The sequence below is a fragment of the Lepisosteus oculatus genome, chromosome 5, assembly GCF_040954835.1.
Source record: "Lepisosteus oculatus isolate fLepOcu1 chromosome 5, fLepOcu1.hap2, whole genome shotgun sequence".
NCBI lineage: Eukaryota > Metazoa > Chordata > Actinopteri > Semionotiformes > Lepisosteidae > Lepisosteus > Lepisosteus oculatus.
In genome coordinates, this window is record NC_090700.1 from 53,425,993 (window position 1) to 53,451,284 (window position 25,292).

Below are 25,292 nucleotides of genomic sequence, written 5' to 3' on the forward strand. Positions count from 1 at the left end.
CAATCTAAAAAGAATAACAGAGTGCCTTGTATTTTTGATCAAGCAAATACTGGTACACACACCAGTGGCTCACAGGTCTGCAGAATACACACATGGCCATACCACCCTGATCATAGACGCTAAGCAGGGGTGGGCAAGCTCTTGGGAGTACCTGCTGCTGTAAGAATGGTAGTGGGAGTCTGGAATTAGTTACCCAGCCATATTTTTGAAGCCGATACCCTGGCTGCTTTCAAGAAACAGCTGGATGAGATCCTTTCAATTAGCTACTGACTACCAAATGGGCTAGTTTGGCCCTCTTCTTTGTAAGCTTTCTTGGGGTATTGTTCATGCCAGTTTTTTTTAATGCCTATTTGTTGTGTTGGAAGTACTAATGTGTGCAGTGTACCATCTGGAGTGAAAACTCCAAATGTGAAAACTGAACAGAAGAACATGGTGGTGGGAAGCAAAGCCATTATGTGGAATCCTGGTTTCATCATGTGTTTCCACGGCTGTGCATATCTCCCAATTGAAATGTTCAATCAAAATCTCTGTTTTTAATCCATGGACTCTGAATACTGATTCTTCCCAGGAATGGTCAAAAATAATCGAACAGCTGTTGTGTATTTGAAGCTAAAATATATACTGTATATTAGCCTACCAAAATATTATAGAATAGCACTTGATCCAACGCCAGGAGCTGCAACTTGTACTTGAAATGAAAGTATTGGATGTACTTGGAGATATACAAAACAATAGCAAATAACTCAGGTCTGTGCTACATTTTGGAAACAGACTTTTGTAGCCTGAACTACAATTTCTGTGGGTATTTTGTATATGGCAACTCCAGCCTCCGAACCCTTGAGGTTGTCTAAAGCAGCACAATAGCCAGGTGTGCTGTTGTCTTCTGCAGTACACCCGTGTTATTAAGTTAAAGGTATAAACAATTGCAGCAATGAGTTGACGTAGGATGAAGATGATATTACATGCAAGGGTGTTACATGTGCAACATGCAAGCTGCAAAACAAATTCTGTTATATTAAGCTGCATTTTCAAATACTCATTTCTTGTAAATATCTTCAATAAAACTGCACAATCAGCACGATGAGCGAAGTCTGTGGCCTGCTTATTTATAGTCCTCAGGAAATATGGGACATGCCACATACTGGGTTATACCCACTACTTTACTGCTTCGTACATTGGGTTGGTGGGTCACTCTTATAGGACACACCATGTTGTAATATTTTAGTACATCAGTGTTCTTACCATAAAAATGCCACCAACTCTAGTTTTCAATGCCCGAGAACACAGGGTCACTGACTAGTCTTTTTGAGGGATACATTCACATACAGTAGAAGTTATCTGTAATTTCATGTAATCCCCATTTCTCATGATTTATGACACAGGGAATAAGAATGAAAACATACAACCAATTATATTGATGTTGGGTGTGGTCATTTGGGAAATATATGAGATATTGTAGTGCAGGGTGAGACATTAGGTGAGATTTGTATTTTTTTATCAGTACCTTTAGCAATCTGTATTCCTAGCAACTAAACTAAGTAAAGAAAATGAACCCACAGATAAGTCTTTTCATGAATTCTTCGGTATTGTACTGTTATTTCATGCCTTCGCAAAAGCTTTTTGAATTTCACAGTACTAATCTTGACTTCCAGAGCAGACTGTGCAGCTCACATCCTTTACTGCTGCATTTAAAACATTGTTCTGCTGCAAACAGTAGATCTTTTTTGCCAGCGCAAAATACAACCTTGTTATCTCTCAAGTAGAGTTCAAGGAACAAAATGATAACCGAGTAAGAAAATGTATCGTTCATCTTTAAATCGCATATTTAAGGTGTACGTTAAGACATATACATGTGTGGAGCATGCAATTATTCTCTCTGGTCCCCTGTATTATGACTAGGGCACAATTAAAATCTGTACAATGAGAAAATGCAAACACCAAAATACAGCCTAGGCTTATCCTGTTATTGATTTTAAAAGCAGAGTTATAATCTGCGTCTCCTTTCATCAAAAATAATAAAATATCACCTGAGGCAGCTTTTATTTTAGTTGTCGTAAATGTATGTTTGTGTTGATGCAGATGTTTGTGGAAAGGGGGCGGGAGGGGGGCCAGATCGGCGCTGTACTGACATGCCTGGAGGCCTCCTCAGTGACACAGCTTGTTTAGCACAATTTCAAAATTATTTTAATGAACTCCCATCTGATGTTATTTATGACACTAATCACAAGGTCAAAAATAGCATCAGTTTCTTGTCACAATGCACTTTTGACTTCCAGATTTTTCTGTTTGTTTTTGTTTTTCATTTTTTTGGGGGGGGGTTGAAGTTGATGTGGGATGAGAAGTACAATTTTTGCACAAACTGGAGCCTTTCACCTGTCAGATCCTATCCACAGCAGGTGTGGGGTCGCAACGTACTGTATATTACACGTGTCCTTCTGAACGGACCTTCAGAAGCCAGTCTCAGAAAGGAATGCTGGGGTGGTAATCCTGCTATTGCTGCACAGTGGCTGTAGCACTGTCTTTCATTCATGAGGGCTGCACAGAATTTCAGAACTTTCTGCATTCCTAATGAAACGTTTACACTGTACACACACAGGTGGGAGCATTCTCCATATCGAGAGGCCTAAAGAAACACACTGATGTGTTTCCTGAAGGTTTGGTGTGAGTTCGAGATCTCAAGTTATAAAGATGCAGAAAAGATGAGGTTACACAATATATCAACACGCGTTGCCTTGTCTTATATCTGTTAAATTGAATACCCTGTGCATGGAGGGGTTAATTGAAAATCTAGCTAAAAAATGTAGAAAAATGCAGTAACTGACTGGACTATTGTCTTAAAGGGTTAATGTAGCGTGCTACCGTAGTGGTAACAGTCCAATCCTGAGATCTAGCACTTGAAAGTGTAGAACAGACAGTATCTGAAATCATGTGGCAGTATTTCGTTAAAATACTACCTGGAAAAGGCAGACACAACTCAAGCTAGGTTGCTGAGAATTGTTTCGAATGGCCAATTCCAACGACAGAATTGTGGTAGGATAAATACTGCAGATGGGTAATTGCCTGGAACAAAGTAATTCCATTGGAGAACAATTGCAAATTTCTGAGAATTCGTCTGTGGTATTAAATGAGGGGAAACAAAGGTATTATTTTCATTTGATTTTGTTTTCCTCCAAGTAAAAAGTTAATAATTCTCAGGTTTCTGTTTCCTTTTGTGTTCTTGTATTTTCTAGTTTAATCTCCTCAGATGTTTTTAAATAAGTATTTTAGCAGAAGCTTGGAGAATATCATAATAAAGAAGTCTAAGAATAAGATTGTAAGAGCACTATTAATGAAGCAGATCACATTGTGGGATTTCTTGTCATTAATAATAAATAAAAATAAAAGCTGAGTCTCAGAAAAAAGGGTTCAACTGAACCGCCCCAGAGTATCGACCCAGCAAAAGGCACCTGTTCCCAGACTGACCAGAAGAGAAGAACCCTCTCTTTCCCCAGCGTGCTTCTTCTCAAGGGTTAATTCAATCACGCCAACCTCTTTGCTCTGTCGCTCGCTCTCCCATCATGCTTTAGGCTCAGCGGAGCGTTCCCTCATTGAAGGCACCTTTGGCTCCACAATAGAAGCCAATTTGTTAGAATCTTTCACAGGTCAGGGGCTGGATGAAGGCAGAGAGGGAGCCTTGGCCACCAGGAAAATAAAGTCGTCCTCTCCGAGGCAAATTAAATGTCTGCCACTCTTTCTGACCACAGATCTATAATATATAAATATCTATTTCTCTCCTTCTCCTGACGAGAGAGCATGAGATATCGCCACGCAGCCCAGTTAACACAGGTTAATAGATTGATTCCGGTGACACGGCTCATAATGAACAGTAAATTGTTTTATCTCTTAAGTCTTATTTGGTCAGCCAGGAAAACATATGAGGTAATATGGCTGGGGCTAAATGGAGCGTATAATAGATCTCTCGCTAAAGCATAAGGATAGGGGTGACGGCAGAGCTATGATTAATGAAAATAATAATGGTCTTGAAATTGAAATTTTTCTAATTTTTTTTCTTCCCCCTTTCTCTTCCGCGGCGATCCCGAGCGTTCATGCTCCAGATGATTTGTGCGCCAGTCGCTGGGCTGCTGCTCTCTTCCCTTTTCTGCATGCTTGGCGTGGAGCGGGGGCCTTTGCGTTATTTGTACTCACATCATTGTGTAATCTAAATTTAAAAAAGGAGAAAAAATAGATCACGGGAAGGGGAGATGAAATGACTCCTGAATTGAATCCACGGTTTTGCCCTTCAGGAATTAACCTCCTCACTACGTACAAATTTACAAACCCCCAGCCCACAAAGTGGAAAAACATGGGTCACCTATATGTTTCCTCCCTGTTAGTGGAATAAACTTAGAGCTGACCTCTGAGTCACTTTGTTCTTATTATAGAAAATAATGCTGTGGAGCAGTGCAGTTATCCCAGGCTTCTAATTCCAGGACACTTAAACTATCTTTCACCCTTTGCAATGCTTCCATTTGGCTTTGGGATGACATTTCTTACATTCTGCATCTGGCGTAACCATCTCTTGCTTGTGTGTGCACTAACAGCTTAAGAAAACAAAAGCTTTTATAACAGGGCTGACATGAGATAAGAGCCCCTTTCTGCTGTGTCTCTGAGCACCTGTATCGGCTTTATCAAATAGCGTTCTATGTCTGTATCGAAGGGAAAAACATATATTGCATAGGTACTGTTTTTACAGATCATGAGGCAGAAAATGACAAATATGAATGACAGAACAACATAAATCCTTGATGGATATCCACAATAGTTGAGTTTTTCCAAGAATCTAAAAGACCAAAGCTACTGTGTAACAATCAGTATAAAAGTACAGTTATATGTCTGTGCTTTTCATCAAATGTCCATAGCCTTTCATACTAATTTAAAATGTTAGAAGGAGCTGTTACAGCTTGAGGACACCCAGTGGCAGTAAAAGGAGAGCAACAAAGTCCAGGAAAATGCATTTCTGTGGTGTTTTCACTGAACGCAGATTGCATGAGCACATCATTCTCTAACAGATTTTAAGGCAAGATCCTGTACTGCAGGTTGATATGAGCACTAGAGTATTCTATTAATCCCATGCTAAAATACTATGATTTTCAGTCCAACAACCTTATAGGAAATGGGTTTTGATATAAAGCATTTGACCCAATTTACTTCACGGTTCTTCTATAGCATGTAATCTTTTAAAAATTAGAATATTTCATCACAATATTTCAGTTCAGATGCTTATCTGCATCGCACAACTCCAAAAGGCTTCATGCATGTATCAAGTAACGGAAATACATATTATACAAGAATTTTACGTTCTGTATTCCCAGGGTACTCCAAAAATGGCCAAAGTGTTAAAAATCTCCACTCAGAGTTTAAGTTATAAGCCTCACAAATCCCCAAAGTCATAATATGGGCTATGTCTCTGTCCAGTTATGGGCAGGAGCTCCAAAAGGACATTGCACAATTGAACAACTGGACAAGCACTATCAGGGCTAATTGGACTGGGCTGAGTCAGGCTTTCCTGGGGTTGCCACGCAAACGCAACTCCATGTGGCTGGCCAGGGGTCTGTGAGCACAGGACCGCCATCCCAGCTGCTGTCTGCTGCACCAAATCCTACATCAATTCCCATGCCTCTGCTGTGTGATGGCCTGTTTGGGAAGGACATGTGCTTTGCTGTCTTCATTTCTCCCAGGCCGCTTTGAGAGTTGTATTTGAAGGCCAAGTTGCTTTTTTTCAGGGCTAATTTCAAACTGAGGTATAGAAAGCAGAAGATAAGCTAAAAATAAAAATATAGCCACATAAAAGTCTGTCATCCCGAAGCAGGTGGAAATAACAAGCAGCCTAAGCTGATCTTAGGCTTTTGTCGGCTGGTCAAAGAAATTAAAAGCGCCCCCACTGTTCCAGTTTGTAGGGATAAAACCTGTTGCTTTAATTTTTTGCCTAAATAAACCTTCCTTGGAAGACATGACTGAAGGTCAGTGTTTTCTTACCAAATTTTCCCAGTGCTGATTCCATAGTCTGGGGTTACAGCCTTTGCTTTCTCCCTTAGAGGAATGGCCTTGAGCCCAGGGAGGTTTCTGTTTTCCTTGGGATTTCAGTTTGCTTTTCCTGGCACAGGGGTCTGACACATCAAGGCTTTCCACATCTGTTTATTAGGCCTTTATCTCCCCATCAGGTGTTTCTTTCTGAAATGATTCTGTACTTTTCTTTTCTACCCGCAGGACTCATAGCGAAGGGCAGTGCTGTGGATCCCTTGGTACCATTAAGAGAGTGACATCACTCTGATATTAGCCTGTATTTCGTTAGGAAGATAACTTTTTGAACCTTCAGAAAGATGCATTTTATGAATGTAGGAGGTGTATATGAAAAAAAAACACTCGTAGTCTGGTGCAGTTATTAAAGTGGGTATTCAAAAAAAGCATTTTGCCTTAATTAATAATTGATAAATCAATTAAAGTACAGACATAGGTTAAACTCTAACTGGTGGAGACTGGAACCTCAGATATTCTTCCTTCCTCTTTATGTTGAGAGACCTCAATCGAACTCTTAAGAGGGCTGAAATGAAGGGAAGTTAAGAGTATTGTTTCATTGAGGCTCAGGATAAAATCACATCAATTTGCAGACTGGTGGCATACTTCACTTTAGTTAAACCGTCACTTGTAGGTTTGTCGACAGCCCTACTATATACCCAGGTACTGTATATTTCCTTTGCAGCCTATGCATGCTGACACAGCTCCCAACTTGAACTATTTGTGTTTATGCATGAAAAACATAACCCTAATCACATCTAATCAATTGCCACATAAATAAGTCCTAATCTTAATCTCAGCCTTCAAACTAGTTATGTGCATAAGATAGTTACAGTATGGACATATCTATCTTGCCACATACTATAGTATATTTGTGCTCAGAATTCTAACAAAAAAATCTATCAGTGATAGATTCAGGTGTAGTTCTCTCAGGTGTAGATATTCAAGTGCTTATGTCTGATGCTGAAAAAAAAACAAATAATCAAATATTTGGAGACAGGACTCCAATGCCTTTTTTGATTAAGAATGATTAACCTTCTTGGACTAAATCTCCAAAGGAACACCCAACTTAAATTTTCTTAAAGTTGGGTTTACCTCCAGGAAGAAAAAAAAATATCTTAAAAGAGATATTTTTTTTTTGTTCAAGATGGTATTTTTATTTTTGTTGTAGGATCCTTTTTTTTTAAGCTTTAGTGTTGTTCCATTTGTGATCTGAGTGTGTGATATCATGAATGTACTGCATGCAAAACGTTCAAATCAGACACTAGAGGGGGAACTTGATTCCTAATCAGTGTGGGTTTGGACAGGGAAAGAAAAAATGCTTAAAGTTGAAAAACTCCAGTGTAAACTCCTAGAGAAAAAAATCAGGTCAAACATTTGACATATATTTTATGCATATAAATACCTCATGCAGAGTGACACTTACATATTACTGTGGGGTAAGACAAAAAGTAGACAGATGCAGAAGGAGGTGGACCACCCAGTTCCGTTTTTACAGACAGCAGCGAGCAAACGACAAGATTTAACAGAATAATAATGGAATAAAGTCACTCAACAGCTTCCAAGCAGAGAAATGTCATTAAAAAGGAAAGTTTGCAAAACTGAAGTTTTCTGCCCTGTACACTGGCACTTTTAGCAGGAAATAAGTTTTGACAGAAATGTGCCTGAACACTTTTGCACCTCACCAAGAAATAGCTTTAAATTTCCTTCAACTACGCAAAATGTTTGCTGAAACAGATGTACATTAAATCACTAATTAGAACTTTATTTATTCACTTAAAGTTGTGTTTATAAATCTAGTCAATATGAGTGATACATAATTTATGTGGAATTCTACCATAATTTTTGCAAACACTTTTTAAAAATGTAAAAAATTGTATTAATCGTATTTAATTTTAATTTTCAAATGATAGGAAACAACATTGTTGCACTAAAGACCCCAGAGACTGGAAAAAAAACCAGAGGGAAACAAATACAGTAGGTAACATGAAAATGAGAGGCTCCTAACAGGCACATATATTTCAAAGTAAATACTGTGGACTTGGTCATTTGCCAAGGTTTATTCAAGGCTATGCTTAGAAACTGCAGAAGGTCTCTTACTAAAAATATGCTCAAACATTAAGATTAGGAAGCCCAAAACATTCAAGTACAAAACACAGACAAGAACATCTCTGAACAAAGATTGCACAGTAGATGTTGGCTTTTATCAGCATGAATTACTATCTTAGTCTTGCTTCTTTCCCTTCAGTTACAGGAGTCTTTCCCGGAAACTGAGACTTAAAACCAAACATCTGAAGATACCAAATTGGGTTGGATTCAATTTTAAAATACAAAATGTTATTTTACTGTTATGTCTTATGCGAATAAAAAATATGAACAGTTTTTTTTAAGACCGAACCACTGAGACATAAAGAGCCGGTTGCCTTTTCTCTCTTCTTGTACCTTTCTCTCCTTCAGTGTGGCAGAAAGAGATCCATGAGCTGATGTTGCAGACCACCCATAAAATTTGTACTTAACACTAAAAAAACACAGTTTGTAACTATGCTGTTAACCAAAGAACTCATCAGCTGCCATGTGTTTGTTTTAGGTTGCTGTACATGTGAGATGGCAGTATCAGGAAGTATCAAATATGAAAGCACTTTGCTTTGAGGAATTGAGGTGTGTTGGCATCATCCTGGTGTTTGCAGGCATTTTACATGTAAAAAAATACAATCTGATGAACAAACAGCCAGTTACAAGGACACTTGGAATTAATGCCACCCAAAGTGTGATCACTTTCCATTTTAGAGGCCAGAGATGGACTTTTGAATCCAAGATAATCAGTTTTCAATCACTGCCATAGATGACCAGCAATTTTTGCTTTCTGGTGAGGATTATCCATGTGTCAGTGCCTTATTTAGGCAAAATTCTAGATTGGTCTTCAGTTGGTCTTCCTTGCTTTTGGATGCATATCTTTCCAATCTACTAGCAATAGGGTTTCTGTTAGTTTTCTGCAGAGGAGACAATAGTTACTTTACCAAAAGACTTCATCAAGATACTGATAATCACTGAGTCACTGACTCCCTATTGCGGGATTTGATTCAAAATGTCTTGTTTCCAGCCACTCAGCTTCTCTCTATTTTCAGACTTTAGTCTCATCTCCTCATCTTCTTAGATACGTTCTGTGCTCTTCCTCTCCATATTCCTGTTTCCAGAGCTCATTCATTCTCCAATCAGTGATGGAATGAACTTCCAACAGAAACAGAACCTAAACACCTTTCAGCACCATCTCAAGAGTGATTAAACAGCACCTGTGATCTCTCAGCTCTTAACTACATCCTTCAACAACACCTTTATTGTATTCCCCGCTAATGTCTTAAATTCTCAAAATGGTAATGTAACTTTCTAATTGCACTTGTTCACTGTAAACACGTACTGTAATACATAGCAACAGGGTGCTTGCATTACTGCTCTGTATTCATGCTGTATGCTATTTCAGTTCTTACCATGTCCACTCTGAAATGGCATGGCCCTTACATTACTTGTGTTATCTTCAATGTAACCTCATTAATTTACTTAGTTCTAATTTCTTATTTAATTATTTATGTTTACCTAATTCTGCCTATACATTTATCCCTTGAGCTTGCAAGTCATGTACATTTTCTATATTTTTGCTCATCCTAGGAGCAAAGGAAATGAATAATAAATGACTGTAGTATGATGCAGCAAAAGGAAAGGGATTAGTTATCTGTGCATCTTCACAGAAACAATTTCAGTAGAGATTATCTGTTCTTCATGATAACAGAGCACTTGAGTTATGCTGTCTCCAAAAGCATGGTTCGCTCTTAAAATATGATTCACATTTGGAGAGCTCCTAGCCCTCTCTGAGATATTTTCTTTGTACGACGCACATATAGGTGTGGCTTAGTAATGTCATAGGAAGCCTTGATCATAGATGGCCGAACTGATTTTGATCAGAGCTGGTGTTTTCTTGTAGATAATGATAACACTCACACGCAGGCTTAGGTCAGGCTGGTCAATGACTCCCACGGATGAAAACCAAGAAACTGGATGATTTCCATAACCTAGAACCAGGATGGTTTTGGTCTGGAATTTCACTTATTTTCTCTTTTACACATCGGAGATGATCCTGTGAGATTTGTTTGTTCCCAGCAACACCCTTTTGGAAACATTCCACAGCTGGTCACTGCCCTGGGAGACAAATGGACAAGTAAGTATCCCACAAGAACTCATCAACTCCTTGATTGGGAGTATGACTCACTGTTGTCAAGCTTGTGCTGCTGCAGAGCAACCAAATAACAAATGAAAAACTGTTTAAAAATGTAGAGGCCCTTATTTGTGAAAAGATATTGGGATCTCACTCTTTTTTTTCCTCTCCTAACACTTAGAAATACGTATTTACTGGTAAACATGATATCCTTTATTTGAGATTAAGATGGACCATTAATTTGTATCCTTGGGTGACCCACTTTTATTTTCTTTAATCCTTGTTGTTCTTGGATAAAGTGGTTGTACTGTTCCTGGATGGGTTCCAGTGGAACAAATATTTATTATATTTCTGAGATTGATAATACATAGCCAATGAATGTCTTATGGATTTTTTTTTTTTTTAAGTTTCAATATTTCTCTCTAGGAATGTATAATCTATAGATGGTCAAATAAATTCTGGAGGGGAACTACATTTGTTTTCATTTTAATAAGAACAATAATAAAAATAAATTAATAATATTTTTTTATGGGTCATTAGACCTAAACTAGTTAAAACCTGAAAAGGGAGGAGGTCTGAAGGTCTGTACATTAAGGAACATTCTAGTTATGCTACAGGCTTCACATAATAAGGAATAATGACTTCACAATGTGGACAAAGTCACCATTTTCCATGTCTCTTTCATGACAAACTGCCTCTATCTGGAATTAACTAGGGGGAAGTTGAGTGACGTACCTGTGTTACCCATAAAATCATTAAACAAATATGCTACAGAGTAATTGAAAAAATGGGAGAATGCACAGAATACAATCCATGTTATATATTAAGATATATAAAAATACACTGATTACTTGCTATCACATGTGTTGTAATTATGCTTTTATGGATAACGAGGATGAATTCTCCACTTGTGATTGAGATGAGAAGACACGGTGTATTAACTGTGCCCTGACCTGCCCAGCATTGAGACCGGCACATCACTACAGCTTACTACAGCAGTGTCTTCTGGAGAGCAAGGGGCCCTGGGCCGCAACCTGCTATGGCAAGGTGATTAATTACTGTTCTTAACGATCATTGATTACTTTGTGCTTCTCCACCTCATGTGACAATTGTTCAGTCACTCTGAATAGACCTTAATAGCACATTAGAAGGAGGAAAGCACATAGCATGCTTCCCGTTGATTAAACCTGCTTGTTGCTTAATAAAGACAAACTAAAGTATTCTTTCCTTCAATCGCCATTGACTGTGAGTAGAGGAAATTAGCCCACTGTTTCTCGCCTTGGTCATTTATTGGTGCCAAATGAAAACCCCTTACATCTTTTTCTTGCATTGAATATGAAAATGAAAAAAGTGAAAGGCTAATAAGAAGAAATTCTACATTCATACTCATAGACCTTGTGGTGAAGTGTACTAATTATTTTAAAATAATTCCTTGCTTTTCTAAAGCACTTTTCATCTCAAAGGCCCTTAAAGCACTTTACATATAGGAGGGTTCCCACTTCATCGCCCACTGAAGTGCAGCCCCCGCCTGGGTGAAGCTACGCTACACAGCAGATCAGGGTGAGAAGAATCATTTCATTTCATTAATTAAATTAAGGGGAACTTTGAGGTGGCCAGATTGTGCAAGTCCAAAGATAATGTGGCCAGGACACAGGGGTTAATACACCCACTCTTTCAAACAGTGCCATCTGTAACGAGGGTTTTAATGAACTGTTGTCAGGACCTTGGCTTCACATCTCATCAGGAGGATAGTACTTCAAACATCACAGTGTCCCCTGTAACCCTACTGGGGCACTGGACTGGAAATTCTCTTCCGGAGGGGACACCATTTACCACAGCAAGCTGGTTTTTCTTAGATGCCTCTCATCCTAGTGCTGACCAGGTCCTGCTTTGTGTAGCTTCTGAGGTCTGACAAGGGTAAATTACTATGTGGTCACTCTGCCATCAAGGTGTCATATAAGTAATACATGTAAATTTCACAAAGCTCCACAGGGACCTAACTTGTCAATTCCTAGCCATGCATTGTTGTCATAAGTAGTACACATACCTAAACAAGAATAATACCTAAATGTAACAAGAATAATGGCATGAGTGTTCTACAGAAAGTAGCTGGAAAGCTTTTAGTAATTACAATTTTGAACAGGTTTTGAGGTGCTCTTGCATCAAGTTTGCAACAGCTTTCAATTTAGTTCCACAGTGTGTACAACTTCATTTTACACTTCCACTTTGATGGCGGCTCAAATCAAGAAAGGGTTCTGAAACAAGGACGAATACAGCTTTTTTAGACAAGCCAGCACACCAAACTTAATACATTTGATTGCTTTCCTTCTCCATTACTTAACTTTATTTTCCAAACTTTCTCTTCCCACCAAGAAAAAACAAATTAATAGCTGACTACCATAACACATATAATTTAGGTCAGACTTTCATTCTCTTTACAAAGCTATACTAACTTCCTTTATTGTCCCAGATGGGAAATTTGCTTTGCAGGCAGGTAAAAGACAACACAATATATAAAACATTTAACACAACATGAATCCATTAGCAAATAAAACAAAAATACATGCATAAGGTAAATAATATATCATAAAGGTAAATATGGACATGCCATTTTCTTTGAGTACTTGGTCTCTTAATTGTTGTCTTTTTCTCTTGCAGCTAAATACAGTTGCAGATTTCTTTGGCATAAGACAGGGAAAATAGGATTTTTTAAAGCTGTCCTTATACAAAGAGAATAAATGATTTTTTTTTTAAATTAAACCTTTGATAGATTTAAAATAATTGTCAAATTAGCACAAGGCAGCGTACAACTAAAGTACTATTTCATGATTCATTCTTTTAAATAAAACATCTTGAACATTTTATTTCTATTAATTCTTTGTTTTTACTGTAACTCATGTTTTAATATTGCTATTCATTTTCTGTTAATTAAAAATTTTGACTCTAATTTGCTATACCTCTCCCCCATTAAAAAAAGAAACACTTAAGCCTATTTCTTCCAATTAGACGCATTGAACAGCTGATCAATATGACAAATGTGTGCAAATTAAAGTTATATATTCATTAATAAGTAAAAGTTTAAAATTGCAGATTGCAGAAAAAGACAAAAAATACAAAATGCAAGCACAGATTTTTAACAATTCATTAGATATTTTAAGATCTTTGTATTGTCATGAATTTTCAGGTAAATTGCCAGTCAATTTCAACCTATCAATTAATGTTCAATTAATACTTCTATTATGTTTAATAACTGGGCAACATCAAAAACCTATTCAGCATGAAATTATGGGCTCTGTTGACAATCCTAAATTAGTTTATCCGTATTGTGATCCCTTAAGTCTGCAGTATGTTATTCTGGGTCATTTTGTAGCTGAAGAACAGATGCAAACTGTACATTTTGTCCATTTGATTCTTATACCTTAAAGGTAGGACCAGATATCATGACCTACAGTAAATAAGGGGTTCCCAGTCCTTGTCCCGGGGATCTGCACACCAGTGGTTTTCACTGCAGTTGACCTCTTTACTTAGATTAATCCTTGTTGAATGCTGATAATTTCTGTCAATTTGTGATTGTGTATGAAAAAAGACCAGTCTCACTAGGGAGACAGAATGTGTTGAATAGCATTATTTGTACAAAATTACATGCGTTTTGTTGAGTTCTGATCTTTCCTGTCGATTTGTGGTTGTATATGAAGTCTTGAAAACACTAGTCTCATTGGGGAGACAGGATGCAAATCTCTGAATCCCTCAAAATTCTTTGCACAAGGGAAAAGAGAGTGGAAAATGAAATTAAAACTTACTTCCTCATCACTGCAGGAGCACATGGTTTCTCTAGGGGCACTATGGCCCTACAGGTCTGGAATTGTGTACCCCTGACACATATTCATCATTTCGTAATATGCTGCTTTGTTGTCTTTCCCAAGATTCTTTAAGTTTGTATTGTATTGTAATTTTGACCTTGGCCCACCTTCATAGACCTTGTGAAAATGGAAAGTCCAAACGCACCACTTGACGATGACCGTCTGGTTTGTCGCTTCAACTTGACCCCTGGAAAGCCACCATCAGTCACCAGTTCTGGACTTGCAGGTGAGTCAACGTTTTGATTTAAATTGGCCCTGGTCTTCAGCACAGGACTGTGGCCCATAAGCACCACTGGTATATCTTTACGCAAAGCACAGCACCCTCTGTAATGAACCCTGTCACATTTCCCCCATGTCACTCCACCCCCAGATCACTGTCAGTGTTAAGCAAATGCAATGAATAGCATAATAGACCAAGAGGTGAAACTGTCGGAGGTCTAGAGCTCATAAAAAGCTCTGGAAAAGAAGCTGTCTGTTGTCTCTCAATGTCTGACACAAACCTCAAGTTCTCCCTCACCCCAAACCACTCAGGCCGGGACTGGGGAGTGACAAGGCAGTAGCCTCAGTGAGGCAAGAGGACTCTTGTCACTCTCCAGTCAGACTGAGCAATAGAAACTCTATAGGACTGACAGATTGATATCTGGTTGACTGCATGGTTGGTAACTTGATTGGCTTCTGGATATGCAATGGATCACAGCTGACCCCATCTTGCTGCCTTGTTCTAACAACCGGCCACTGATTTATAGATTTCATACAGATTTCACTTCGCCTCATATATTGATATAAAATAGCATGTAGAAGAGATTCACTGTGCATTTCTACCCCATATTCCCCCCTCTCTACTTTCTGCCTGTGCCTTGTTCTCTTCTCCAACTCTCCCTAAACCCTCCTGCTTCTGTCCCTTTTTTTCTCTCCCCCTCACTCTTCTTCTGACTTCCCATTTCTCACTGTCTCTGTCTGTCTCTCTGTCTCTCTCCTGCTTGTTCTCACCCTCGTTCTCAGCTGGCTTTTCCTTTCTGTTACTCTCACTCTCACCCTCTCCACTTTGGGAAACGCTGGTCTTTCCTGACAAGTTACTCACTGCCTGGAAAAGAATCTAGTCCTCTGGAGATTGTCAGAGATTCTCTGCCAAGAAACATGCGTGGGAATCGTCAGGATGGGAAGGCTTTTTTTGTTGTTTGAATGTTTTTCAGCCTGCAGTAGTAAATGGAAAATACCTTAATTGTTAATTCATATATTTTGTTTTATGTGAGAATGGATCATGGAACAGTTCAGGCCAAAGGCTAATGGTTGGGGGGCCTATTAAATAGACAAAAACTATGCCTTTTTAGTATGTTCGTCAACTGTCTTTGACATTTCCATCGCTCTGTCATCTCTCTTTTCAAATTCTTTTCTCACGTTTTGCTTTGCTTATTGCTTATTGTTCAGGCAAATTCCCATTTCTATGACCAAAAACATTTACAGTATATGCTCTAGTATATGTTTATTGTATATAACACAGTAATTTAAAGGACTTGTGAGGGAGGAGAGGCAAACAAGAAACAGCCCCTGCAAATTTTCTGTTTTATTTTAGTTAAGATTAGACCCCAGATAAATGCCCTTCCCTGCTAGGCTCCAAACTCCCATCAAGACATTGCAATGGAAGCCTATTTCTGTATTTTGCACTGGTGAATGATCAGATACCTCCTCATTTTTAAAAGCTGCCTCAAACAACAGCTGGAATAACAAGGGCAGCCCTCCTAGGTTCATTAAAGGCAAAAATCAAGCAGTTTCCTGAGTGGAGTATTTTCCTAGTTCAAATCTGGGGGTGTGCTTTTGTAAGTCCATGGATATCTGAAGACAGATGTTATTTTGACATGCCTGAAATTCTCCTTGGATAACCCAGTACATGGTACTTTTTACTCTCATTTCGATAGATTTGTATTGCCTTCTATCATTGAGAACAGTCATATCTAATTTTATGCCTTCAAAATATGGCATCCTTCACAGCGACTGCTACTTGTTCTTAAAACACACTAACATGAAAGGGTTTTTCTTACAACAACCATATTAAGCTCGTTTCACTGGTCAAGATGCACACATAACAAGCTGATGAGCTGTCCCTGGTTGCTTAGCCTTACTTAATATAGACATAATAGAACTAGAAGGCTCTTCAGATGGCTTGGTTTTATAACATTGCAAAACAGATACAGTTATTTAATATTCATATATTTATAATTGTAAAAGACGGTTTTCATGTTGGCTTATACAGAACATGAAAACAGACTTTTCGTACTGTAGATACAGTAGTAGGCCCATTTCACCATTTATGGCAGAGCTATGCCACAAAGATTATCTCTATTAAGGGCGCTGTTTGTGGATACTTGTCTTCGCTAAATATATGTGAAGCACAATTAAAATTCTCTTTTAGATGGTTTTGTTTCAATCATTGTGAAATCAGTCATAGTAATTTAGTTAGCAGATTTCTCTTAAACAGAATTATCTAGATAGATTAGTAGTATGTATGTATATAGACAGACAGATTTATAGATAGGCAGATTGCCTGAAACTCAGATATTCTGCTTCCTTGCTTTATCCTTGCATGACCTTTTCAATTTGATTTATGTGGATGCCAGTGCAATGATGTTTTAATTCTTACCCTTCTGTGGAAAGCGCACTGAAGAGGATCAAGCACTTATTGTAGAGTTGATTAATTCCTTTTCATTGGCTTGTTTTTCCTTTTTCATAAGTTATTGTTACAGTTTTCCTCCTTCATAAAATAACACCTGCTCGTTGTTTTTATTTTAAAATCATCGGTGAGTCAATGGTGTCAAAAACAAAATCATTTTGAAAAAGGGAGTGTAATTTAATTTGTGTTGCAGCTAGCATCATAGGTAAACCCAGAGTGAAAGTTCGCACTGCCGTAAAGACATGCACTGCACCAATTCAGACACAATACAAAATTAAATTAGCAATAAAACCTTTTGTGAATATTAAACTCACAGTCCCATGAGATAGAAGATGCATCATCTTCTGGGGGTTTTTGTGAAATGTGTCTGAGTTTCATTATTGTTATTATTGACACTGTCTGTTGGCAAATTACAGAAAATATCTTTTCCACTTTCACTGCCTTATTTTCAGTGTGAAGCACAGCAGCAGCAGCAGCAGCAGCTGTAGAAGTGGAGACATATTTCCCATCTTGACACAAAGAGAAAAAGAGGAGTGTTTCATGAAGGCTCCCTTTCTTGTCACTCTTCTCCGTACAGAGCTCTGTCCAGGTCCTGCTGAAGGTCACAGAGGTCAATCTTTTGTATCAGAATGTCACTTACCATCTTTGTTAAGTGATGGACTTTAAAGGACCTTTATAGCAAGAGAACAATTGCACATCATTCGTACATTAAAAGAGCATAGCCAGGCTAACATATATGAGTTAGGGGGAAGTGCAAAACTCTGGAGTCCCAAATGTTTAAACGGCCTTCCTAAAAGTCACTAAAGGTTTCAAAACGATAAGCACAATATTTTCATAGGCTGTTCACTGATGAAGTTATATTTTCAGTATATATTAAAATTACATTTTTACAACCATTTAGTTGTCCATGAAAGTCAGTCATCTCTTAGACCCAGAGCTGAGCAGAGCTGCAAATGGCTTGTGTACTCTCTAATTCCCAAAGTAAGAAACATTTGCACTGGGTCACCAAGACAGAGGGAGTAAATTGTGGTAGGCATTGTCAAAACTAATGTTCTCAGTTGTCATGTTAGCTGCTTTCATGTTAGCCATGAAATATAGAGTGCTCGTAATTAATAAATAAGTGTAACAACTTTAAATTCTGCAGCTGGTGGTACTTCTACCACCATCACAGATAACACATATTAGAGCCTCCTTTCTGCAAGGAAAGATATTGCAGGTTTCATTTTAAAGTGTGCTCTCTCAAGCTAGATATTAAATAGTGTTAAAAGATTTAAAGTATAGTATTAGAGTTTATATTAAATATTAGATTACTTTGTCTTTTAAATTAAAATGAATAAAAATTAAACAAATAATATGATATTTTAAATTAAGTCATTTTAAAAATTAAGCTCTGTGAGTAAGGGGTAATTCAGGATTTCGAGGTATGTTCATTACACGTGACATTTCACACCAATATATAAATGGATTTAAACAGATTTTACTGGCTAAATAGACTGTCTAAAACTGAGACCTCAGCATCTTTAATATCTTCATGAAAGCAACTGCAAATCAGTTTAACAAGTCTCATATTAAAAGATGGTAGTCATAACTCCCGGGCAACTTTGAATAAAGCCAATATGTTCAATAAGTTTTATTAAGGTCAGGTTTATACATCCCACAATTTTAACTAAAATATGCTTTCATGAACCAGAGTAACTGTAATCTTTTGTTTTCTCCTTTTCACAGTCTCAGTGCAGTTTCTCCTGTGCCTGACTAAACAGTAAATAGAGGGAGAAAAGCAATGACATCAAACAATAGAATTAGGAGATGTTATCAAATCCACTCCAACTTAACATATAATTTTGTTATGCTTAAAATGACAGTGTTATTGCACTACATATAAACAGCTCTTATGAACAGGATTATGGGCTTTCCCTCTTGTTGACATCAGAGGAAAAATTCAGTTCTGTTCTACCAGCTGGTCCACTTTTTTCTTCCCCCTGGCTTTCCTCTTTCATGGTTTCATGGGATTGGGACTTTGAGTACTGTACTCCTTTGTACGTGCTTCTGAAAAGGAAAGGGCTGTTTTAAACTACTCTTTACATGGTGTTCTCAGACCACACTGACCCCGAGACTTTGTTTGCTGTTAAATCATGTTTTATGCTGTACTTTATACAGACTTAATATGACAGGTGACTCGGCTTCCTGTGTAGCGTACTAAGAATTTAGAGATATGTTGTTGTTTTTTTTGGGGGAGGGGGTATGATGTATGTTTTAGAGGAACATTTCTGTACAGCATATTGCTTTCAATAAAATCATAGCATGTCAGCATATTTCTTCATTATCGTAATTAAGACAGTGATGCTTACAAACCTTTTCCACAGTACATGTTCCTAGTATCTTGGTAGTTCTTACATACATGTAACAACCATATAACACACAAGCCGACCTTTGCTTGGCATTGTTAGTTATATACTTTTTTCTTACTTCCTGGTGATTTACTCTGCTCTTAACCCCACTCTAGCTTTTATGTTTAACAAAGGTGGTGCAAACCACATGCAATGTACATTTTACATAATTAAGTGCCAGTTCCTTAAAGGGCAGCACAGCATCATAAAAACAGTTAATAATTTTAAACAAAATGCTACCTTCCCTACTACGGGGCTGGTTTGCAGGCTTTTTCATATAACTAGCTAATGCAACATAGCTCCCCTAATAACTCTCTCCGTCAGCTTTGTTATTTCTCAGTTTTACCCTGTCCAGGCTCTGGAGAGTCCGCATGTGCTAATCTGATTAACAAAGCCCCACTACAACCTCTCCTGCAGTCTGACACCATTACAATTCCATTCTGACCCCCGGGTGCTGGTCGAAACCCCAGAGTTTATGACGTGAAGGAGGGCGAGGAAAGCTGACTAATGTAAACAGAGAGAGGTGAGCCGCAAAGACTGGGGCAGAGTTTTGACAGGTTTACAAAACAAGATGGGAATCTTCATTAATCTTGAGAAACGGGGGGTGGGGGACATCCACACATGTAGGGGTGGTGGCAAACTCAAACTGGAGGAATTTAATCACCTCTCCACAGGAAGCTGGACTGGGTGGTTTGTTTAACTGGATGTGATTCCTATTGGTGAGAGGGGGGTGTTGCCTAATTGTTGGAGCACAATGGAACATACTTTCTGAACAAGACTAATAGGCAATAATGATGTGGCTAGGGTCCAGGCAAGCAGTGGTAGATATTGCCAGATTAAGATATCCCCTTCTAAAAAAACAGCCAGCAGGTAACCGAGCTGCTGCTGTTGCTTTCACTCTGTGTCCCTTTCTTTCCCCTCTGATCACTGCCAAAGGACAGAGCCCCCAGCATGTGAAAATGAAACAGCGGAGCTGCCCGTCATCTCCACAGCTAATCCCGCACCTGAGGTAGGAATAAAAGCAGTTTGTGTCAGAAGGTTTTCTTCATTGTGGGCCTGGAATTTTCTAAAATCGTCCTGTTCATTATTTTGAATTTGCAAGATGAGCTGACTGGCCTTCTACTGCTTGTAACTTTTCCCTAAATCTCTCTTCGTCTTTTTAATTGAGGATGATTAGGCCCTCAAGATGTGGCAGAAGGAACTAATATCACAAGGAAAGGATTTGTCAGCTTTTATTTAGCATATCGTAGTGACTAAATTAGAACAATGGTTCCAAGATTTTAGTCCATTTTCAGTTAAACTGGGTTGATTTAATACCTGCCTAATATTCAAGGCCTTTGTTTTGCTGGAGAGGCCCTTAATTAGAATTACTGCTATTTGTACAAATACAAAAAAACTCAATATATTTCCACCTGCAATCACTGACACTTAAGACATTGAGCCAAAATTTACAATTTTGTATTTTTTTAAATTATTTAAACTGATGACTTATCATGGATTTACCAGATGTATGTGTCATATAATGTTTGAAAAAGGACAAAAAAAAACCAAGTTTTACTTGGCTTCAGGTGTATTTGAAATGGAACATTTTAAAGAGAGGATCTAAAGAGATTTTTCAGCCAGGGGCCATGCAAGGTGCAAGGCCTTGTTTATTCATTTTTATGAAGTGAGAAAGAGATAAGCCGCTCCCTGCCATGTAATTACGGGATGAGAAAAGTAATTGCTCTATGTAAAGCACTGTTGTGCAAAATACCTCCTACATCCTATATCTTCCAAATGTTTGGTCAAATTCCCTGTTAACATATTGTGCAAATGGATAGACTGAAAACCCAGGAGTATCATATTACAGGAAATAACTGTTCTCACTCTCTGGGTAACTGATTCCAGGGGAAAAAAAAGGAAGAATGAAAAGGGAGAGGGAAAGAAAGGCAGGCCTGGGAGTTTGAACACTGAACAAGATAAATTCTTCAAAATTCTAATTGGAGAACAGTTGATTTAATTGGTATCCATTTGGCTGACAAAGAGAGCAGAGCAGTGGGCAGGCCTGATGGGCCCTCAGGGGGATGTGAACTTGCAGCGGTTTAGAAACGCTCTGGGACGGATCACTTCCAAAGACAAACCGTGGGAGCTGGCAGGACAGATTGCAGGGGGAGACGAGATCCTGGGGAATGAAAAAGGCTTTCAAAAGGGAGGCATCTTTATTCTGTAGACGGAGGCCATTTCTATAGCCAGGCAATCTGCCTCCAAATCTTGCACTTAAAGCTGCGTAATGTGATGTAAAGCACTGCTGACCCTGGGAGAAGACAGATCAAGTGAGCGAGGTCCATCAGACTCAGTTTTCTGATGGAAATGTGGGCCTATGATTCTGTACTAGAATCATCACTGAAAGCCCAATCTCAGAATATATTTTTGATGGTCATTTTCAGAAGTGTGTCCACACAGTTTTACTATACATAAACATTAAGATAATTCTAAAAATAATGCTGGCAGTGATGTCACTTTCTAACAAGCAACATACTTTTTCCCTACTTTTTGTTGCTGAACCTTTAAAAAACACCACCCAGAAAAGGGTCAGTGATGTATTATTATCTCTTGCCTTTTGTCTCTTTGCAGGCCTATTTAAACTGTTTGATGCAAATATATAGGGTAACATTCTTTCCTGTCGTTTACTGTGCAGAAACCAACCCCACAAAACAGATGAACTGAAAATCCAATCTCTCTGGTGGTATCCAATAGATGGCTGGCACGGTTAATAAGAATATTGCTGTCTCAAATCATTTCTCAAAGTGGATGACTATGTTCCATAGGCATCAAATTCTTGCCTCACAGCTCAGGACGGCTCAGTGTCAGAACTCAATATGAATTGACAGAAGGAAGCTTTACCTGCTGGGGTAGGTCTCCTTTTCCCTTGATTGACAAATATGGATTAACAGACTCTCTTCCCTCAAGTGTGACTTGCTTGTCTCTTGTATCTGCATATAGATTTATTGCATTAAAGCCGTGTGTATTCATGACCAAATAGCCTGCAGTTTAAGGATTAATTGGAAACAAATTATGCCATCTCGCTGCGTGTTCCGATCTCTACAAGAAAAAAAGCTATTGGGAGCACCTGGGGACAGCATATGTCATTGGTGTACCACTTTGTTCTGTTCAATTTAACGCACACGATAGAACAGCTAGGTTTCTTAATGGGTGGACTGACTCTCTGAAACCAAAGAGAACAGGCCGAAAGAGAGACAGAGGAAGACTCACAATGTGCGATGTTCTGTGTCACAGCATTCTAAATACTTTAAATCTGAGTTTTAAGACATAATATAGGCCATAAATCCATCCATTCATTTTCAAACCACTTTATCAATACAGGGCTGCCTTGGATCTGGAGCCTATTAAAGCCCCTAAATAAATATTTTTATTTAAATGGACAGATTTTATTAAGAATACATTCACATTACACTGTGGTCTTCCCCAAGAAGAAACAATAAATGCTTAGGGAAAAATTTTGGATTTTTAAAACCAACTGTCTGTCGACATATACTGTATACTGTATGAATGTATGTATAACTTATCTACAGTACATAAGATTTGTAAATTAGGACTCTAATTGAAATCGCATGAATTTAGAGTGAATTGCAAAGGGGCATTCCCAGATACAATCATTATTTTAAGATAATATGATAATTAGACTTTGCTGAGGCCAAAAAACAAGTTTAGAACCTCAGAAGAAATTTAGTTTTTACTGTAATTAGAAACAGCATATATGTGTGTCGGTGCATACAGATGAGCTCTATTTTAACCATATCAGATGTTTTTGCATTTCATTGCATGAAGAAAGCTTTTTTTAAGGGTCTACATAAAGCTTGCAAAAAAGAAATGGCCTAAGATTCTGCAGAATTTGACTGCTGAGAATACAGAGTGGGATCTCATTCCTCTGTAATAAGTCATTTGACCAACAGCTTGCATATTACAGTAGAAGGCAATTCCTTTTTAAAATACTGTACATTGTAAAGATACTGTAATTAAAACCTTAATAATGTGACTAATCATTATATGTTTAGCACCTTTTTAAGCATGAATATCGGATCTTTGCTAATCAACAGGAGGTTCAAAAGGAGGTATGCAATTCTTCTGGAACAAATGCTTCAGTTGTACAATTGATAAACACTTTGTGTCTCCTGGAAAGAAAATTGCCAGTTTTGCAGATTTGAGCAGGGGGGTGCCCAGGTGTCAGGGAGTCTTGTGCTGGAGTGCTTTCCCTGCTTCCCCTGAGAGGAAGGGAGGGGATCCAGGCCAGCTGACCTGGAGGGGGGTCTGAAACAGGGGTCAGCCTCACTGAGACCTTATCTCACGCGCAGGGGGATTCCAGCAATGTCTTATCGTCCTCCTGTTCTCCTCTATCTCTCTCTCTCGTCAAGCCTGCTCACTCCTTGACAGGCCAGCTGATCTTTTTTCATGTGTGTTTGCTTAAATGATATGCCTCTAGGATTTTCTTGTTGTCAAATAGCCAAGGTCTACGTTAAACGTTACAGAGTTTTTTTGTGTGTGAAAATCTCAACTGTTCATTATGTCGATTATGAATTCTTCTTTTTGTCCAGACTTCTCCTTTGAGCACTCCGTGGCTAGAACAAGGAGTTTTCAATTGCTGCGGGAAGGGACTGCTGTTAAAATGATGTCTTTGCTGGTGGATGCACAGAAATGCCAGGATAGGGCTCCTCACTGTGGAGAGGGCTTTAATTTACATCTAATAGCTATTTTTAACTCCTGTCTTCATATCCATCCACATTAGGAGGCGTGGATGTAGTGCTGTCCCCTGGGTGGTGTTATTTTGAAAAATTCTCCCTTTTCTCTACCTAATTGATTTTACTATTTAATTACATAAAACAATGGTGAAGCTGTTGATAATTGTATGCCAAGGTCAATTTCCAACACAAACACAGTGATCACATAAATGATGTCTGTCTTTCATTAACAAGTAAAAAATTCTTCAGTAGGACTACATGATAAACTAAATGAATGACTGCACATGATGTTGACAGCAGTTTCATTAAAACCAATTGCATTTTAGCATTATTCATATTTCTATTACAGTAGCTAATATATATATAAATATATATTTTACAGGCATTGGTAGGAAGAGAAGAAGTGCATTTAAAACTAAGATCAGGAAACGTTTTTACACAAAGTGTTGTCAGCGTCTGGAGCAAGGTATTCATCCATGTTATTGAAGCTTCTTGGATCAGTTAGCATCTGGCAATCAAATGAGCTACATGAGCAGAATGGCCTCCTCTCATTTGTAACATGTCTTAAGGTCTTGTAAATAACAGGCATTTCCTTATATCAATTTACAGTTTAGACATGCTAGGAGGCAGTTTATTGTAATAGATTTGGATTTAAAAAAAATCTAATAAAAGTGTGATTCTTCATTTGCCCACACCCCAATTTGTAGATACAGTTTCTGTAGCTCCAGTATATTTTATTACTCTAATGATCACCAAATGCTTTAATCTCTCATACTATATGACAGGCCTGCTTTCACCTTGCTTTGCACTTAAAGAAGCAATCTTTTAAAAACCTTCAATTAGAGACCATGTGTTTGTAATGTCAGAGGCAGCGACAGATAGCAGTGTGCAGAAGGGAGGGAGGGGGGGTCTGGGAGAGGAGAAACTACCCATTCTTGATGTAAATTAAGAGATGCATATCGCTATTAATCCATTGCTTTGTAGTCATGTCCATACCCAAAGTCTCTCTAATTTCCACTTCCATGCTCTCTCCTGCGCAGGCAGAAGTGTATCGATCGGCAGTAATTGAAGTGCTCTTGATAATCCACAAAGCACCAAAATGGCGAAGGAGACCCTCACAGGGTAGCAGAGCAAGGCTGGGGCCAGGGGAGTGTGGGTAGGGGCGGGGATGGACGACGCCCTTTCACGAATTTAGCCCCAGCTGATTAAACTCATTGAGACCCAGGCGAGTGGAACAAAGTGATACAAAGGTCTGCCTGGCAGCTTACAGCAATTCAGATTTCTTCATTCACACAGTAAGTGCCAAAACTCTCCTGAGGATACTGGCACTTTTAACACTTACATTACTAGGCAGGAAGACTATTTTTTTCTGAAAACTCT

At 38.4% G+C, this 25,292-nt stretch overlaps 1 long non-coding RNA gene across 4 annotated transcripts in view; it reads left to right on the forward strand.

The window, feature by feature from the left end:
- LOC138239155 (uncharacterized) overlaps positions 1 to 22,195 on the forward strand; it is a 47,434-nt gene extending 25,239 nt beyond the window's left edge. The window contains exons 2-7 of one of the 4 annotated variants that reach the window (XR_011189583.1): positions 10,207 to 10,264; positions 11,156 to 11,308; positions 11,708 to 11,821; positions 14,237 to 14,347; positions 20,118 to 20,185; positions 21,854 to 22,195. This is a non-coding gene — a long non-coding RNA (uncharacterized lncRNA). Of the gene's footprint in view, positions 1 to 9,686; positions 10,265 to 11,155; positions 11,309 to 11,707; positions 11,822 to 14,236; positions 14,348 to 20,112; positions 20,186 to 21,853 lie in introns of those variants that run through there. The other 3 variants (XR_011189584.1, XR_011189582.1, XR_011189581.1) reach the window with 3 other exon arrangements.
- The last annotated feature ends 3,097 nt before the right edge of the window (positions 22,196 to 25,292 follow it).